The sequence below is a fragment of the Mus caroli genome, chromosome 5 (genome assembly GCF_900094665.2).
Source record: "Mus caroli chromosome 5, CAROLI_EIJ_v1.1, whole genome shotgun sequence".
NCBI lineage: Eukaryota > Metazoa > Chordata > Mammalia > Rodentia > Muridae > Mus > Mus caroli.
The window spans coordinates 81,222,205-81,240,689 of NC_034574.1; the positions used below are offsets into that span (position 1 = coordinate 81,222,205).

Consider the following 18,485-nt stretch of genomic DNA (forward strand, 5'->3'; position numbering starts at 1 on the left):
GACCCTGATATAGCTGTCTCTTGTGAGGCTATGCAGGGGCCTAGCAAACACAGAAGTAGATGTTCACAGTCAGCTATTGGATGGATCACAGGGCCCCCAGTGGAAGAGCTAGAGAATGTACCCAAGGAGCTAAAGGGATCTGCAATCCTATAGGTGGAACAACAATATGAACTAACCAGTACACCCCATCCCCCAGAGCTCATGTCTCTAGCTACATATGTATCAGAAGATGGCCTAGTTGGCCATCAGTGGAAAGAGAGGCCCATTGGTCTTGCAAACTTTATATGCCTCAATACAGGGGAACGCCAGGGCCAAGACGTGGGAATGGGGGTTAGGGGAGTGGGAGGGAGGGTATGGGAGACTTTTGGGGTAGCATTGGAAATGTAAATGAAGAAAATACCTAATTAAAATAAAAAAGACACCTCTAAAAAAAACAAAAATAATTGTATCTCTATTTTTCTACACTTAATCTCTAGATAATTAAGAAAATTCTGAATGGCCTTGCATGTAGATGGAACTTTAAAATGGAACATCTTGTATCTATTGTCTCTCATGATCCATTGAACTAAAAAGATAGAGAGAGCAATAGTAACATTGATGTGTCTTGAAATAATATATCTCATCAATAAGATGAATAAAAGTTATATGGCATATAGGAGGAAAGAGACAAAGAAAACTGTGAGGGGCCATGAGGAGTGAGCAGGGCATGCATGCCTGATCTTTACTACAGAGATGCAAAGAGAGAATCAGTTCAGAGAAAAAAAGAGGCAATATGAAAATCCTGGCGTGTAAGATCTTTAAAGTAGGTATGATGTTATTTGATATTCATTTTCAGAGGAATTTCTTCAATTTCTATGCACTGTAGTTAGGATGAAAGCAAAAATAGGAGGCTTAGTTCAGGTTCTTTTCAAATTCATTATAATGATACAAATAAATTCAGAAAAGATGAGAGATGCTGAGAGCAGGCAAAACAGAATTGAGAGCCATTTCACCATTTCAGAGCAGATGCAAAGCTCTGAAATGGTATTGGGTGAAGGGACATAGATGTGATTGATTTCTTTTCCTTTTCCTTTTTTTATTAGATATTTTATTTATTTACATTTCAAATGCTATCCTGAAAGTTTCCTATAATCTCCCCCTGCCCTGCTTCCCTACCCACCCACTCCCACTTCTTAGCCCTGGCATTCCCCTGTCCTGGGGCATATAAAGTTTGCAAAACCTAGGGGCCTCTCTTCCTAATGATGGCCAACTAGGCCATCTTCTGCTACATATGCAGCTAGAGACACGAGCTCTGGGGGTACTGGTTAGTTCATATTGTTGTTCCACCTATAGGGTTGCAGACCCCTTCAACTCCTTGGGTACTTTCTCTAGCTTCTCCATTGGGGGCCCTATGTTCCATCCTATAGAAGACTTTGAGCATCCACTTCTGTATTTGCCAGGTACTGTCATAGCCTCACAAGAGACAGCTATTTCAGGGTCCCTTCAGCCAAATCGTGCTGGCATATGCAATAGTGTCTGCGTTTGGTAGATGAATATGGGATGGTTCCTCGGGTGAAAAAAATCTCTGGAGGGTCCATCCTTTCTTCTTAGCTCCAAACTTTCACTATGTAACTCCTTCCATGGGTATTTTGTTCCCTATTCTAAGGAGGAATGAAGTATCCACAAGTTGGTCTTCCTTCTTGATTTTCTTGTGTTTTGCAAATTGTATCTTGGGTATTCCGAGTTTCTGGGCTAATATCTACTAATCAGTGAATGCATATCAAGTGAGTTCTTTTGTGATTAGGTTACCTCACTCAGGATGATGTCCTCAAGATACATAGATTTGCCCAAGAATTTCATANATTCATTGTTTTTAATAGCTGAGTAGTACTCCATTGTGTAAATGGACGGCATTTTCTGTATCTATTGAGGGAAATCTGAGTCTGTAGATTGCTTTTGGCAAGATAGTGATTTTTATTATATTGATCCTGCCAATCCATGAGCATGGGAGATCTTTCCATCTTCTGAGATCTTCTTTAACATCATACAGATCTTTCACTTCCTTAGTTAGAGTCACACCAAGGTATTTTATATTATTTGTGACTATTGAGAAGGGTGTTGTTTCCCTAATTTCTTTCTCAGCCTGTTTATCCTTTGTGTAGAGAAAAGCCATTGACTTGTTTGAGTTAATTTTNTATCCAGCTACTTCACTGAAGCTGTTTATCAGGTTTAGGAGTTCTCTGATGGAATTTTTAGGGTCACTTATATATACTACCATATCATCTGCAAATAGTGATATTTTGACTTCTTCCTCTCCAATTTGTATTGCCTTGCTCTCCTTCTATTGTCGAATTGCTCTGCCTAGGACTTCAAGTACTATATTGAATAGGTAGGGAGAAAGTGGGCAGCCTTGTCTAGTCCCTGATTTTACTGGGATTGCTTCCATCTTCTCTCCATTTAGTTGGATGTTGGCTACTGGTTTGCTCTATATTGCTTATACTATGTTTAGGTATGGGCCTTGAATTCCTGATCTTTCCAAGACTTTTATCATGAAGAGGTGTTGGATTCTGTGAAATGCTTTCTTGGCATCTAACAATTTAATCTTTTTTTTCTTTGAGTTTATTTATATAGTGCATTACATTGATAGATTTCCTTATATTAAAGCATCCCTGCATCCCTGGGATATTCATAAGGGAAATTGGTCTGACGTTCTCTTTCTTTGTTGGATCTTTGTGTGGTTTAGGGATTAGAGTAATTTTGGTTTCACAGAATGGATTGGGTAAAGTACCTACTTTTCTATTTTGTGGAATAGTTTGAGCAGAATTGGTATTAGCTCTTCTTTGAAGGTCTGATAGAGCTCTGCACTATACCCATCTGTTCTGGGCTTTTTTTTTTTTTTTTTTTTTTTTTTGGTTGGGAGACCATTGATGACTGCTTCTATTACTTTAGGGGAAATGGCACTGTTTAGATCGTTAATCCTTTCCTGTTTTCACTTTGGTACCTGGTATCTGTCTAGGAAGTTGTCCATTTCATTCAGATTTTCCAGTTTTGTTGAGTATAGCCTTTTGTAGTAGTCTCTGATGATGTTTTGGATTTCCTCATGTTCTGTTGCTATGTCTCCTTATTAATTTCTGATTTTGTTAATTTGGATACTGTCCCTGTGCCCTCTAGTTAGACTGGCTAAGGGTTTATCTATCTTGTTGAGTTTCTCAAAGAACAAGCTCCTCATTTGGTTGATTCTTTGAATAGTTCTTTTTCTCCCACTTCATTGATTTCAACCCTGAGTTTGATTATTTCCTGCAGTCCACTTCTCTTGGGTGAATTTATTTCCTATAGTTCTAGATCTTCTAAGTGTGCTGTCAGGCTGGTACTGTGTGCTCTCTCTAGTTTCTTTTTGGAGGCATTCAGGGATATGAGTTTTCCTCTTAGGTCTGTCTTCATTATGTCACATATATTCGGGTATGTTGTGGCTTAATTTTCATTAAACTCAAAAAGTCTTTAATTTTTTTCTTTATTTCTTCATTGACCAAGGAATCATTGAGTAGAGTGTTGTTCAGCTTCCTCATGAATGTTGACTTTCTATTATTTATGTTGTTATTGAAGATTAGCCTTAGTCTGTGGTGATCAGATAGGATGCATGGGATAATTTCAATATTTTTGTATCTGTTGAGGCCTGTTTTGTGACCAATTATATGGTCAATTTTGGAGGAGGTACCATGTCGCACTGGAAGAAGGTATATCCTTTTCTTTTAGGATAAAATGTTCTGTAGATATCTGTTAAATCCATTTGTTTCATAACTTCTGTTAGTTTCACTGTGTCCCTGTTTAGTTTCTGTTTCCATGATCTGTCCATTGGTGAAAGTGGTGTGTTGAAGTCTCCCACTGTTATTGTGTGAGGTGCAATGTGTGCTTTGAGCTTTACTAAAGTTTCTTTAATGAATGTGGCTGCCCTTGTATTTGGAGCATAGATATTCAGAATTTAGAGTTTATGCTGGTAGATTTTACCTTTGGTGAGTAAAAAGTGCCCCTCCTTGTCTTTTTTTGATAACTTTGGACTGGAAGTCAATTTTATACGATATTACAATGGCTACTCCTGCTTGGGTTTTTGGACCATTTGCTTGAAAAATTGTTTTTCAGCCTTTCACTCTGAGGTAGTATCTGTCTTTTTCCCTGAGGTGGTTCTCCTGTAAGCAGCAAAATGTTGGGTCCTGTTTGTGTAGCCAATCGATTAGTCTATGTCTTTTTATTGGGGAATTGAGTCCATTGATGTTAAGAGAAATTAAAGAAAAGTAATTGTTGCTTCCTGTTATTTTTGTTGTTAAAGTTCGGATTCTGTTCTAGCGGCTGTCTTCTTTTAGGTTTGTTGAAGGATTACTTTCTTGCTTTTTATAGGGGGTAGTTTCCATCCTTGTGTTTGTGTTTTCCCTTTATTATCCTTTGAAGCCTGGATGGGTAGGAAAATATTGTGTTAATTTCGTTTTATCATGGAATACTTTGGTTTCTCCATCTATGGTTATTGAAAGTTTTGCTGGGTATATTAGCATGGGCTGGCATTTGTGTTCTCTTAGGGTCTGCTCATCATCTGTACAGGATTTCTGGCTTTCATAGTCTCTGGTGAGAAGTCCGGTGTAATGCTAATAGGCCTGCCTTTATATGTTACTTGACATTTTTTCCCTTACTGCTTTTAATATTCTATCTTTATTTAGTGCATTTTTTGTTGTGATTATTATGTGTTGGGAGGAATTTCTTTTCTGGTCCAGTCTATTTGGAGTTCTGTGAGCTTATATGTTCATGGGAATCTATTTCTTTAGGTTTGGGAAGTTTTCTTCTATTATTTTGTTGAAGATATTTGCTGGCCCTTTAAATTGAAAATTTTCATTCTCATCTACTCTTATTATCCATAGGTTTGGTCTTCTCATTGTGTCCTGGATTTCCTGGATGTTTTGAGTTGGGATCTTTTTGCATTTGCATTTTCTTTGATTGTTGTGCACATGTTCTCTATGGAACCTTCAGCACCTGAGATTCTCTCTTCCATCTCTTGTATTCTGTTGCTGATGCTCACATCTATGGTTCCTGATTTCTCTCCTAGGGTTTCTTTCTCCAGAGTTGTTTCACTTTGGATTTTCTTTGTTGTTTCTACTTCCCTTTTTAGGTATTGGATGGTTTTGTTCAATTCCATCTCCTGTTTGGTTAAGTGTTCCTGTAGCTCTTTAAGGAATTTTTGTGTTTCCTCTTTAAGGACTTCTACATGATTAGCAGTGTTTTTCTGTAATTCTTTAAGGACTTCTACCTCTTTAGCACTGCTCTCCTGTATTTCTTTAAGTGACTTATTTAAGCCCTTCGTGGTGTCCTCTACCAGCATCGTGAAATATGATTTTAAATCTGAGTCTTGCTTTCCTGGTGTGTTAGTTCATCCAGGACTGGCTGAGGTGGGAGTGCTGTGTTCTGATGATGGTGAGTGTTCTAGGTTTCTGTTAGTAAGATTCTTACTTTTGCCTTTTGCCATCTGGTAATCTCTGAAGGTAGTTATTATAGTTGTCTCTGGTTGGAGCTTCTTCCTCCTGTGATTCTGTTTGCCTCTGTTAGCACTCCTGGAAGGCCAACTCTTTCCTGAGTCTCAGTGGTCAGAGTACTCTCTGCAGCCAAGCTCTCCTCTTGCAGGGAAGGTGCACAGAAGACTGGACACATCTCCTGGCTTAAGATGAAGACCCGAAACAGGGCCTGTCCCTGAAGATGTGTTGCCTCTGCAGTCTGCTTGCTCACCTGCACAGACTGATCTTTGAGGGATGTGGGACAAAAGATGGCTCTTGCACCTGCTCTAGTGGTCAGAACCCTTCCAGGTGGACACTTCTCCTCTGGCGGGGATGATGCCTGGATGTCTGGAGCCCAAAATGGGGTCTTTTCCCAGAAGCTGTGTCCCTTCTGCCTGTCCCAGAAGCTGTGTCGCTTCTGCAGTCCACACTCTCACCTGTGCAGACTGGTCTCTTAGGGTCCCAGGACCCAGGATGGCTCCCTCACCTGCCCAAGCAGTCAGAGCCCTCCCAGGCGAGCACCTCTCCTCTGGCGGGGAAGGTGCTGGATGTCTGGAACCCCAAATGGGGTCTGTCCCAGAAGATGTGTCACTTCTGCAGTCTGTGAACTGACCTGCACAGAATGGTCTCTGAGGGACCCGGGACACAAGATTCAATTATTGCAACTCTTATAAGAGATAAGATTTGATTGGGGCTAGTTTCTACTTTCGGAAATTCAACCCACTATCATCATAACAGGAAGTATGGCAGCATGCAGGCACAAAAAGTGCTAGAGAAGGAACTGAGAGTTCTACATCTTGATTCAAAGACAAACTGGAGAGAATGTATCTTCCCCACAGGGCAGAAATGCTGAAAACAATGTGTCAGATGAAATATTATGGAAATAACTCAACAGATGATTAGAAGAATGGGGATTGTCTCAAAAACATCACCTCCAGACCAAAACGGCAATAATTTGAGATTAAGATAAAAATGTATATTGAATGAATCTTTGTACTAACTATATTGTTCTTAAATATAAACAAAAAGTATTATTTTCAATAACAGTACCTATGATAGAATGGGGTTTTTTTCCAATAGCAATATTTTATCATATTTAAACCATACCTTAAGCCACAAATGAGAGGTGAGGTCAGCACCTCAAGTGGTTAAAGCATTAAGAAAATAGTAAGCCCCATACCCAAATCCATCCTGGAGAGAGCTGATCTCCCACGAGTGATGGCACACCTGAGAGCACATATGAGACCACCACTTCTGCTCAAATATGTGGCCCAAGAATGACAAGACCAGAGCAAACAGGACACAGGAACAAAGGAACAACAGGGGAAAGGATTTTTCTGATTTCTATCTGCAAACTGAAGCTAATCCTATGCCAGAGCTCTCTATACCCAAATTCTGCCCAGAGAGAGCTGGTCTTCCAGTACTGCTGACACAGGTTTTCTGAAGGGACCAGTCACAGTCAGAAAAAGCAAGACCAGCTAACACCACAAATAACCAGATAGTGAAAAGTGAGAACAAGAACATAAGCAACAAAATCCAAGGCTATTTGGCATCATAACCCATTTCTCCCACCACAGGAAGACCAGGATAACCCAACACCCCAGAAAAGAAGACCTGATTTAAAATAACATTTCATGATGATGTGAGAAGGCTTTAAGAACAACCTAAATGACTCCCTTAAAGAAATAGAGGAGAACACAGTTAAATAGTTAGAAGCCATTGAAGAAGAAACACAAAAGTTTCTCTCAAAGAATTACAGAAAAACACAACCAAGCAGTTGAAGGTATTAAACATAAATATTCAGGATCTAAAAATGGATATAGAAACAATAAAGAAATCACAAAGGGAGAGACACCTGTAGAATTAGAAAACCTAGGAAAAGATAAGGAGTCATAGTTCTAGCATTACCAACAGAATATAAGAGATAGAAGAGAAAATCTCAGGTACAGAAGATACCAAAGAAAACATTAACACAGCAGTCAAAGAATATTCAAAGAGCAAAGAGCTCCTAACCCAAAACATCCAGGAAACCCAAGACACAATGAGAAGACAAAACCGAAAAAATAACAGGTATAGAACAGAGTAAAGATTCTCAACTTAAAGAGCCAGTAAATATCTTCAACAAAATTATAGAAAAAACTTTCCTAACCAAAAGAAAGAGATGCCCATGAACATACAAGAAGCCTACAGTACTCCAACTAGATTTGACAGGTAAATACATTCCTCCCATTACATCATAGTCAAACACCAAATGCATGCACATGCACAGAGAGAGAGAGAGAGAGAGAGAGAGAGAGAGAGAGAGAGAGAGAGAGAATAATAAAAACAGTAATGGGCCAGACGTGGTGATGCATGCCTTTAATCCCAATACTAGGGAGGCAGAGGCAGGTGGATTTCTGAGTTCGAGGCCAGCCTGGTCTACAAAATGAGTTTCAGGACAGCCAGGGCTATACAGAGAAACCCTGTCTCAAACCCTCCCCCACCAAAAAAAAATAGGAAAGCTATAGACTAGGAATAGCAAGAAAGTAATTTTCTTTCAACAAACCCAAAAGAAAATAGCCACACAAACATAATTACACCTCTAAGAACAAAAATAACAGGAAGGAACAATTATTATTCCTTAATATCTCTTAACATTAATGGACTAAATTCCCCAATATAAAGACATAGACTAACAGACTGGATACATACATCAGTCTGATGTGTCCACAGAAAATTGGGCATGGTACTACCTGAGGACCCAGCTATGTCACTCTAGGCATATACCAGAAGATGCTCCAACATATAAGGACACATACTCCACTATGTTCATAGTTCATACGTATAATAGCGAGAAGCTGGAAAGAACCCAGATATCCCTCAACAGAGGAATGGACACAGAAAATGTGGTACATTTACACAATGGAGTCATACTTAGCTATTAAAACAATGACTTCACAAAATTCACAGACAAATGGATGGATCTAGAAAAATCATCCTGAGGAGGTAATTCAGTCAAAAAGAACTCACATGGTATACACTCATTTCTAAGTGGATATTAGGCAGAGAGCATGGTATACCCACAAAACAATTAATGGGCCATATAAAGATCAAGAGAAAGAAAGAAGGGGGAACCATGTAATCAAGAGAAATAAAGGGTTAGAAGGACTTGGGAGGAACAGAGGAAAGGTAGGGGGAAAAGAGGGGCAGAATCATGTATGGGAAGAGATGGAGGAGATGTACAAAGGGTCAGAAATTTAAACAAAGCTGTGAAGCAATGGGGAATGGGGAACTGGGAATAACAATCAAAAAGTCCCAGATACCAGTAAAGCAAGAGCCTCCCTGGATCCCAAGGGAATGACATTAACTGAAATTCCCTACAAAGTGGAGGAAGAATCTATCAAAAACATATCGAAGTGTTAGGTACAACTCCCCCACCCCCAGTAGAGGGATGCAACCTAGCACCCATGTACAAACTTTTAACCCAGAATAATCCTGCCTAAGGAAAATCAGGGACAAAGAATGGAACAGACTGAAGGAAATGCCATTCAGAGACTGCCCCATATGGGAATCCATCCTACATGAAGACACCAAACCCAGATACTATTGTTGATGCCAAGAACTGCTTCTTGTCAGGAGGAGCCTGATACAGTTGTCTCCTGAGTGGCTCTGCTAGATGCAGATGCAGATGCAGATGCAGATGCAGATGCTTGCAGCCAAACATGGGAATTAACAGAGTAACCCCAATAGAACAGTTAGGGGAAGCACTGAAGGAGATGAAGGGGCCTTCTCTGGATCAATGGGAGCAGAAGCCTTTGGTCCTGTGAAGGCTTGATGACCCAATATAGAAATCACCAATGCTAGGGTGATAAAGGAATAGTGAGTGAGTGGGGGAAACACTCTCAAAGAAGCAGGGAAAGAGGGGATTGGATAAGGAAATTCCAGAGGGAGAACTGGAAAAGGGGATAACATTTGAATTGTAAGCAAAGAAATTATCCAATTAAAAAAGTTGGATATGAAATAATAGTGACTAACGGACTAATGATAAATCTCAGGTTTGAATATTGGTCTTGGATTTTTCGAAGTAGAGACTGCTTTTTATTTACTAAGAAAACTACATTCTCAAGTTTTACTAAAAAAAGTATTCAAACAATAATCAAGAAAATGACACATGTATCCAAAAATATTATCAATACATAAGATTCAGATTAATATCAGAATCTCCTAAGAATATGGGAATTTCAGCTGATCCCTTAGTTGCAGCANCAATAAAAATAATGTCAAAAATCTTCTCCACACTGAGAATTTATTCCATGGCAACTAAAATAGAAATCTGAACGTGCACCCAGGGCAATCAGCCTTTCAAATGGAACTCCTCCTAGCTAATGTCTGCCATGATTCAATGAAGTACTAAGAATGAAGAGACAGCTAGTCCCATAGATGTGTCTAGAAATGTTATATTTCATTAACATATCAATAAAAGAGATACACTGTGAGGTGGGGCAAGAGACAAACAGAACTGTGAGGGGACACAAGGAGTAATTTTGGCAAATATGACAGACATTTCTTATGGAGATGTAAGGAAAGAAAGAAGTAAGACTGAAAACCAGTGGTGTAAATATCCTGCAGAGCAAGATTTTTAAGGGAAGTGTCTTAGAGTTTTATTGCTGTCAGCAGACACCATGATCAAGGCAAATCATATAAGGGGTAATATTTAAATGGGGCAGGTTTTCAGTTTCAAGATTCAGTCCATTATCATCATTACAGGAAGCATGGCAGCATGCAGAAACACAAAGTGATCAAGAAGGAACTAAGAGTCCTACATCTTGATCCAAAAACAGAATGGAGAGACTGTATCTTCCCCACTAGGCAGAACTTCTAAAGGCAATGCGGCAGATAACAAATTAGGGAAATAACTCAACAGATGAGTGAATGAATGGGCTTTGTCTCCAAAACATCAGCTCCAGACCAACTTGACTAAGGATCAGCAGCATAGGAACAAGAGCACATACTGTCCCTCTGGTTGACATGGTCCTTTGTGTTCTATAGTCTTACCACCTCATTTCAAAGACTTCCCTGCAACTGAAGCAATTCTTCACCTTTCAGCTATCCAAAGCACTCCAACTTCTGAATGCATTTGTTTACTTCATAACTTTTTAGCTGTGTTTATTTTTATTTTTGACACTTGGAAAAATCATTAAAACTGGGGGTTAGCCTAGCAAGTGAGAGACTGAGGGCTCACCAAGTGCTATACCAAGGCATGCACTGTCTTGTCAACTGGCAATATTAAATAACTCACAGGAAATGAGCTTATGAATAGGAAGCAGGTATGTATCTGAATATGTCACAATTAATCTTATGAATCCAGGATGTAGAAACCTGTACCATTGTGATTTTCCTAAGGACAAAAATTAAACCAGAGTTTTCTTCAGTCATGCAGGTTTTACATGATACCACCACAGCATTTACACTACAGGGACAACCATTCTGCCTCTCTTTGGTCTTTTTTGAAACATCTTGTAGTGTAAAATACTCACTCTGTGTAGGAACATAAAACACATCTGGGCCTCCCAGATGCTAGACTAAACTTATTTCTTGAAGAACAGAGTCTGGACAATATTCTAAAACTTATTGGAATTAAAAAAACAGAGCAACTCTATGCTCTTGAGTGACACAGACATTTCCCAGTACGTATGGCAGGAAATTATTTGGGATGGATTTTAGTGAGCACATCTACTTAGAACCAACTTAAGAGTTTGTTCACAACACTTTCTCTCAATTCAATGCCATCTAAGCTTTAACTGAGAACATGTATGCTCAGAATAAAAGCAGAAACATTTTCTCATGTCTTTGATGACATTTACTTAAAACCATGTAACAGGCTTCTGATGCTGCAAAATAACTTAACACAAAATAGGACTATAGGGACATGTTTGTCATAGCATAGTATACTATTGGCATAGAAATGTCCTTTTCTCAAGTGTCTCAAGATAAAGAAGGGGTACCTAAAAGGCACTTCTATCCTTCTCTGAAGGCCATCCTTTCACACTTCATAAAATTACATCGTGTTTCATAATGCTAATTGGCCCCAATTTTGTTTATTAACATTTAATTAATGTGAAATAATAAGCTTCTGTGTGGGATTTTTATATTCCAAATGGGTGGATTTTTCTTGACCGCACATTAGTCTCCCCTATCCCAGATTTGTGATTTCCTTGCCCACACTGGACTATGTTTACTCAGCATCGTTCCATTTTATTTCTAGTGAATCCCCACCAGTTTTCCTTCAAGTTTACTTTCAATTTTAAAAGAAATACAATAAAATAATTTCAGAAATGCAGTGGAACTAGAAAATATAATAAGCACAGTAACCCATGCTCAGAAAACAAATACCATGTATTCTCTCTCACTTCCTAAACTGTAATAACAATGAGTGTATTAAGGTCAGGGTAAATATGGGTAAAGACCAAGACAGTAGAAAAAGGTCAAGGGAAGCATCCAAGCTTTTTGCAGGTCATGAGTCAGAGGTCACTCTGATCGCATAAAGCCTAATTGTTATGTGCTTCTCTCCAGTACAAAGAACCTGTAGATTTTTTTTCCCGCAACATTAAATCTCTCAATTCTTCTGCTTCCAATGTTATAAGATATTAAAAAAAGAAAAAAAGAAAGAAAAAACCTTAGCTGGAAAACTCAGGCCAACACAAGTTTTGGGAGAGTAGAACTTTAAGAAGACATTTAAAATTATGCATTGCTAAGAAATTGTATATGCTAACAATTCTCAGTGAAAATATCTAATTTAAAATTGTTTATTTTCTTTCCCTCAATGTCTGGTGAGTGTCACAGAAGCCCCAGAGGACAACATAATCCTAGATGACCAGTATCTCTTCAACTCTTCTTGCTCCTCCTCCTCTTTGTCTTCCTCTCTATTGTCTAGAATTTTTTCAACTACCCCCTCCACCCTTTGGTCCAGGATTACATCAACCACCTCCTCCTTGTCCCTTTGATTTTCCTTATCTTTATATAACAGTTCCTCCATGTCCTAGACCCCCAAACAATTCTCCTTGGTTAGTGACACAGATCCAGTCCCAGGCATGATTGCTCTCTTGTTGAGTGGGCCTTAAATCCAACTAAGTTCTTGATTACCAAGGTACATGTAGCACTACTGCACCTATAGAGTTACAATGCCATGGTAATCACAGTTGTGGTTCTTAGGCATCATAGCTGGGTTAGTGTGTTGTTTGCTCTCATCCCTTGGAATCTTGCATGGTACTCTGTGGATTTATGAAAGCTAGTCACCAGGGAGAAAGCTCATTGGTGACATCATTTTGAAAACCTAAAACAGAATAATTACTGAGAATAGCTATGCTGTTATGAAGAGGACACTGACAAAAAGAAACCCAGAATACTTATAATACTGACAACCTTAGAACCCAGGAAAACAGATACTGCGCATTCAGGGGGTGGTATTGTACATAAAATTATGATGATAATGGCTACAATGAAGAAGGAAAAATTTATACTTACCCTCAAAGATATCATAATGGAAAAAAGACATGTTCTTAAAAACATGGAAACACCATGGTAACTTCATACAGATCTACATAAATTCTTATGACTATTACAAACACAATTTCTTCATCTAATTTCATATTTTCACATATTACTTAAGCAAAACTTTGTACTCCTTGCTCTATGGATCATTTTATCTAAAGGTATTCTAGCAATCAATGTGTATTTGATAGGATTGTGTATATAAGCAATGGTAAACCACATCCTAAGCCTGTGCTTGGCCTTAAGTATTTTCATAGTATACAACGTATCTTGTATGTACTGTGGGGGGGAAGGTAATATTTTTTATATTGTTTATTTGGAGGAGTTCATATATTTTGTCTTTGCCTCCCAATACTGTTTTTCTTCTGTTTCACACATTCAATTTGTAAGGCCATCCTTTGAGTTCTTCCATTGGATTATTGGGATTTTCAACTCCATGTTCAATGTTTCTATCTCTTTATTGAATTCTGCTCTCAAGTACTGCAATTTCTTTTTTACTTCCACCAGCGTTATGTTTGTGTTTTCTTGAGCATCGCTGTGATTTGATTCTCCTTAAGCTCTTTCTCCTTGATTTTACTGAGCTGATGCTTTGTGTCTTTTAAAAACTTTGAGTCCTTTGATGATGCTGATTTTTGTTCATTTAAAGTCTGTGCTCTGGAGATCATCTACATAATTATAATTGGCAAGCATTTCTGCAAGAGTTTTAGAGAGAAGATTTTGGATTGACCTTTCATAGAGTTTGTACTTCTGCAATGAGATCTAAGCATGTCGAATACTTTTGTTAGTTCTAAGTCAGATATGGACAGAGCATGTTGGAATAGAAGACAGGATATCCAGGGGAGGTAGGGTTCCATGACAATTGCATCAGTTCATGTTGGTCACTCCATGAACTTATTTACCATATTTTGACCAGTTGTGTATCTGTAATAGTCCACATTGGTTTTAATGGTAAGATAAATCTTTGTTTTTATGGTGGAGAGCCACATTTACATTAAAAGATGTAGTGCTGGCCAGTATAATGACAGTGGCATGTTACACACGCATGGGGTCAGAAGAACTACTAAATAGTTCCACCACCAGATGAGGAGCTACAGGTAATTAATGACTACTGAGAAGGTGAGAAACACTCGAGTTCAGGGACAAGCACTCACATTGGTTATGTAATCCCAAATGTTCAGCTCAGGACAGAAATATATATGAAATAAGCTAAATAAACTCAGTAGGTGTGTTCATTGAATGCAGGGACAGAATTAGGGGATTCAGCATAGCCAGGCCTACATCAAAGCCACCATGTCCAAGTGACCTGTTGGCACATATCTTTGTGCCACCTACTCCTGTGTGGATGTCTTCCAGTATGAAAATGTGTAAATAATTGACAATGACCCGGGTAAACACACTACAATGAGCTATGTTGCTTTCGATGACACAGAATTAACTGGGATTCTGCAATGAATGAGGTTGCAATGAACTCCACCAATATAGTTTTTTATGCCAAATGTCTGAAAGGACATAGGTTTGATGATGCTATTGTTCAGTCTGATATAAAGCACTGGCCCTTCTTGGTGGTGAATGATGCAGGCAGATCCAAGATCCAATTGAAATACAAAGGGGAGACAAAAAGATTCTATCCAGAGGAAGTGTCCTCAATGGTTCTGAAAAAGATGAAGGAAATTACAGAATTCTACCTTGGAAAGACTGTTATCAATGCTATAGTCACAGAGACAGCTTACTTCAGTGACTCCCAGAGGCAGGCAACCAAAGATGTTGGAACTATTGCTGGCCTCAATAGACTTTGAATGATCAGTAAACCAACTGCTGCTGCTATTGCTTATGATTTAGATAAGAAGTTCGTACCTGAAAGGAATGTGCTGTTTTTCACTTGGGAAGTGACATTTCTGATGTGTCACTTGTCACTATTGAGGATAGACCTTTAGAAGTCAAATCAATAGTTGGAGACACCCACTTAAGTAGAGAAGCTGTGACAACTGAATTGTCAACTACTCCATTGCTGAGTTTAAGTTAAAGCACAAGAAGGACATCAGTGAGAACAAGAGAGCTGTCGAGCACTCTGCAGTGCCTGTGAGCAGGCCAAGTGAACCCTATCCTCTAGCACCCAGGCCAGTATTGAAACTGATCATCTCTATGAGGGAATTGAAATCTATACCCCCATTACCGAGGCTCAATTTGAGGAACTGAATGTTGGCCTCATCTGTGGTGAACTGGACCCTGTAGAAAAGGATCTTCAAGATGCCAAACTAGACAAGGAACACATCCATGATATTGGCCTGGTGAGTGGTTCTACCAGAATCCCCAAGATTCAGAAACTTCTGCAAGACTTCCTCAATGGAACAAACTGAACAAGATCATTCATCCCAATGAAGCTGTTGCTTATGGTGCAGTTTTCCAGACAGCCATTCTATCTGGAGTCAAATCTGAGAATGATCAGGATTTACTGCTCTTAGATGTCACTCCTCCTTCCCAAGGTATTGAAACTGCTAGTAGAGTCATGACTCTCCTAACCAAGCACTATATCACCATTCGCACCAAGAAGACACAGACTTTACCACCTGCTTTAAAAACCAGTCAGATGTACTTATTCAGATGTGTGAAGGTTAAAGGGATGTGATGAACAAGAACAACAGCCTGGTTGGAAAGTTGAAGTTCACAGGCATACCTCCAACACCATGAGGGGTTCCTCAGATTGAAATTACTTTTGACTTTGATGCTAATGGTATCCTCAATTTTTCTGTTGTAGATAAAAGCACAGGAAAGGAGAACAAGATCATAACCACCAATTTCAAGAACCTCTACAGCAAGGAGGCTATTGAGTGCATAGCCCAAGAAGCTGAGAAATACAGCGCTGAGGATGAGAAAAAGAAAGATAAGTTTTCATCCAAGAATTCACTAGAGTCTTATGCCTTCAACTGCTGAAGATGAGAAACTTCAAGGAAAGGTCATTGGTGAGGACAAACAGAAGATTCTTGGCAAGTGTAATGAAATCATCTGCCAGTTGTTCTTATCTGGATAAGAACCAGACTGCAGAGAAGGAAGAATTTGAGCATCAGCAGAAATAACTGAGGAAAGTCTACAATCCTATCATTATCAAGCTGTACCAGAATGCTGGAAGTGTGCGTGGAGGAATGGCTGGTGGACTCTCTGGTGAAGGAGTCCTTCATCTTGTTTTGGTTCACAAGGCCCCACCAATGAAGAAGTGGATTAAGTCAATCCAAATACAGGGTGTAGCATTATTCCATAAGGTAACACTACATGGCAGTTTTAATAGGGAATGTATAATAAAACTTTTTAAATTAGCATATAAAAATCACTCAGTAGGAGTACTGTGTGTGTTTGTGTGTGTGTGTGTGTAGCTATAAACAAACTCATAAAATGGCATACTGCTATACCAAAATATAAGTACCTCACTCAACCCTCATTAAAAAGGCTTCCTCTTACAGTAGATTTGAACGAAAACATAGACCTACAACAGGAAAATATTTTTAAAAAATGAAAGACCTTGGGGCACTCATTCCTAAGTGGGGTATATTCATCAAAGCCTCCCCTCATACCCATGCAGAAAGATTGTAAGATCCAGAGGAGATTCATTCTAAGAAAACAGGGTCTTCTTGATACATCAAGACTGAGACATATGAACTCAAGGTAACATTTGCAATGCCTACAAAGTGTCAAGCCCAGTGGACTCCTTGTTCTGAGACAGGGAGTGTGCATGGGCTTCCATCACTACAATGAAGCTATTTGCAATTAATACATGATTGGTAATTTCTCCAAAAGAGCCTCACTATGTGTATGAGCCACACTACAGGGCAGGCTCCATCTCCAATATTAGTTTGACAGCACAAAAATGACTCAATTGCATTTTGTAAAGTTTTTTACTCACTTTTGTTTTGTTTGCTTTGCTTTGGTTGGGGTTTTGTGTGCAATGTCTTTTGCATGTATATTTCCCAATATTTAAGTGAAAATCTCAAACCAAACACCTGGTTGTGTGTGCATGTGTGTATGTTTGTGTATGTGTATGTTTGTGTATGTGTATGTTTGTGTGTGTTTGGATTCTTTAAAATAAATTGCAATGCCTAGTTTGATGGCTCAAAGCTGAAGTCATGACCACTCAGAAGACATTGTTAATTTCAAGACCACCTAGACCAGTGATTGTCAACCTATGGGTAATGATCACTTGGGGTGACATATATTAGATATTTACATTATTATTATTTCAAACACTTAGGAAGTAATAAAATAAAACTCTGTGCTTGGGGTCACCAAAACATGAGGAAGTATATGAAAGCGTCACAGCATTAGGAAAATTGAGAATCACTGACCTAGATTATTGAGGTTCACCCTGCACAATTAAAAACACACTGCCTTAAATTTCAAAATGAAAAAGAGATCACTAACAAACTAAAATATTAAGTCCACTGAAAATACAATGCTCTGGATTTACTCTCATAACTAAACACAAATAACTTTGTTAAGTCAAATGCATGAGACCAGATGTGTAGAAACGTTTAAGTTCAAACTTAAAATACAGCTTCGTTATTACAGGATAAAAATTAAAACTAAAAACAAGATAATCTAAGCAGAAGAGTCTTTATTTCAGAAACTATAAATGTTATTAGCATAGTGCCCTGAGAGAGAGAGACAGAGAGACAGAGAGAGACAGAGAGAGAGAGAGAGAGAGAGAGAGAGAGAGAGAGAGAGAGAAATTCAGAGAGACAGTGAAAGAGAGACACACAGAGAGACACAGAGAGAGACAGGGAGACAGAGAGACAGAGACAGAGAATATGTGACTAGCAATAGAGCAACGAGTATTCAACAGTGAACTTAATGGTCTTTCTAATTGTTCTTACTAAATACTTTCTTACAATTGCAAGAAAACTAAACTTTTTAAAGGTTTGTACTTCCATATACCATTTATTTTTTAAGATAACATATCAAATAACATGAGATTAACCCAGAAGAAAAACTGTCCTATAAGAACAATCAGAATAAATACCTCAACTCCTTTTTCTTTTTGTTAATCATTTATTTATTTCTTTATTCACTTATTTAACACTCCAGATGTTATTCCACTCCTGGGCCACACTTTGAATGTTCCACATGCCATACATTCCCCGCAACCCTGTCGCCACAGGGATGTCCCTACCACCAACCCCACCAGACTTCTAAATTCCCTGGGGCCTCCAGTCTTTTAAGGGTTAGGTGCATCATCTCTAAATGAACATAGACCCTGAAGTCCTCTACTGTATATTTATTAGGGGCCTTCAATCTGCTGGTGTATACTGCCTGGTTGGTGGTCCAGTGTTTGAGAGATCTCAGGTGTCCAGGTTAATTGAAACTGGTATGTTCTGGAGGGTGCCCCAACCTCCTACCTCCCAAGGTTGCCTGTTTCCACTTTTCCTGCTAGCCCTCAGGACTTCAGTCCTTTTCTCC

The 18,485-nt window shown here is 38.9% G+C and overlaps 1 pseudogene; it reads left to right on the forward strand.

Moving 5' to 3' along the window:
• The first annotated feature begins 14,330 nt into the window (after positions 1-14,330).
• The window catches only part of LOC110294885, a 9,051-nt pseudogene continuing 4,896 nt past the window's right edge, over positions 14,331-18,485 (forward strand).